The sequence below is a fragment of the Nansenia antarctica genome (assembly GCF_963989245.1).
Source record: "Nansenia antarctica genome assembly, chromosome: 7".
Lineage (NCBI taxonomy): Eukaryota > Metazoa > Chordata > Actinopteri > Argentiniformes > Microstomatidae > Nansenia > Nansenia antarctica.
The window spans coordinates 48,607,217-48,609,716 of NC_137677.1; positions in this window are offsets into that span (position 1 = coordinate 48,607,217).

Sequence of the window (2,500 nt, forward strand, 5' to 3'; positions counted from 1 at the left end):
ATGTTGTCTTAAGTAGCGGCTGCCAAGGCCTCACAATGCTCAGCGGTGGGGAATAGCCTTGTTGAGCATTCACTCACTGGTGATTACAAGGCTCTTGAGTTCTGACATGCATACAGTACACAGACACACACACACACACACACACACACACACACACACACACACACACACTCACGCATGTGTACACGCATAGGTATCCACGCATGCACTCAAGCACGCACGCATGCACGGACACGCACACACACACGCCCACCCACACCCACACACAAACACACACACACACACACACACACACACACACACACACACACACACACAAACACAGCCCTGATAGATTCCTCTCCACAAAAAAAGTCATCAGTTCCCCAAAAGAGCTTCTCTAATAGATACAGTAGAGTTGGGCTCAGCTTGAGTGGCAGCTGGGCTAGCTCTGGGAATACAGAGATTGTCAGGCATATTGTGTCTACCATCTCCCAGCCCTATCAGAGAGAGAGAGAGAGAGCACATCAGCGCCACGGTAGACACACGCATTAAGATTCCCTTTTAATTCAAGTGTGATTGAAGCTGAGCTCTAAATTACGCCATCGTTCCCTCCGCTTGTTTTTGTTTGTTTGGATTATTTATTTATTTAATCGATTTACTTATTCATTCATTCCGAGAGTCCGTTTTCTGAGAGTGTGTCAGTGCGTTGCTCGGCGCATGAAAGCGCTTTGCCTGGCGTTGTGTCTGTGGTGTTTAGACGGTTCTAAACATGTGCACAGTTAAATAATTTACGGAGTAACACTAATGACAGCTAGCGATCATGTCGAGATGAGGAGGGTTGGGTGACTGCTGATCAGGGACAGAGCCTGTCTCTTTCCCTCACACTCACTGGCGGGTGCCTGTGTGTGTGTGTGTGTGTGTGTGTGTGTGTGTGTGTGTGTGTGTGTGTGTGTGTGTGTGTGTGTGTGTGTGTGTGTGTGTGTGTGTCTGTGCGTGTGTGTGTGTGTGTGTGTGTGTGTGTGTGTGTGTCTGTGCGTGTCTCAATATTACTGTAGGATTTGGCTGCATAGATTAGTCTTCCCTCAGCTAATATCTATTGCATGGGCACCTCTCAAGACTCTAGCAGAAAATTGAGTTTGAGTTATATGCGTCGCTTTGTTTTTGTATGCGGTTTGTTTGTATGTGGGAGAGATATTTCATATCACAGAGTTCCAATGAGACACATGGACACATTTGTGTCTGTGAAATTGAGATAGAGTTGTGTGCATCCCGTTGGGTTACTGATGATGGCTTGTTTTCATGTGAGGGAAGGTGGTTATTATTATCAAGGCGAGTCACCAATTATATGTAATGAGAAGATGTATTGATCATAGTACACATAGGCGTTATCACAAGATAATGTGAGATTATTGGTGGTGAGATTGTCAATGTCAACATAACCATCCGTATATTATTTCGACAACTTGAATGGATGATCTGTAAAACGGATAATACATTTGGAGAAAGAAAACAACTAGGATGGTGGGGTGAACAGGGTCGGGGGTGGGGGAAACCAGGCAGGAGGGGTGGGGGGTTCTCTGACTTTCTGTAACTAATGAAAAATAAAGAAATAAAAGAGCGATCGAGACTAGCGTCACCGAAAAGACAACTGAAAAAAATAACAATAGCAACGAAAACAAGCACAAAAACAATAACAATCTTCCCAACCTCAGCTCCGCTCACTATAAAGGCACCTTGAAGAAAAGGCCCTCTCCCCAGGGCTTACTAGGTAGCTGATATATTATGCAAAAAATCATTAGGCTAAATTAAAAAGCTGTTTGAGGGTAACCAGATCTTTTAATGAGGTCAGAGAAGCGACATTAAAACAGAACCCAAGAGCAGAAACGCGAGACGTGTGGAGCGAGAGGCCATCGATTATCAATCAGATAGGTCATTATCTCTCTCCTTCTCTCTCCACATACACACAGACCAAAGGAGTCCAGAGGACGCCTGTTATCTCTCTAAATACTGGGAGAGGAGAAAACAGAGACCTCAGAAAGCACACGGCATAGCACCATAGACTGTGCTAGTTTGGGCAATATACACGTGCACACACACACACACTCATGCAGACACACACGCAGACACACACCCACACACACACACACACATGCACGCACACACAGAGACACCATGTTCTACCCAGTCAACCACATACAGTACAATCAAGCAACTTCTTGACGATCAGCACTTTTGTTCAAAGGTCTTCAAGGGCTCACTTCATCCACCACCATTAAAGTGTCACAGACTAAAGCCTGGTACACACACATAGTTTTTATCTGAGAGAGACCCCACACATGAAGATAAAAAATCATGGATTGAACACTTTTGATCGTATTAGGTGTGGTGTGCTCCGATATTCCCAATAAAGATCTGTCCTACGACAGTGTAGAGTCTCGTCCCCCAATCCAGAAATCTCACACGATCAGGGTAGTAGTACCCTGATTGACCTGTACGAGGCAGCCATGTGCGACAGGGC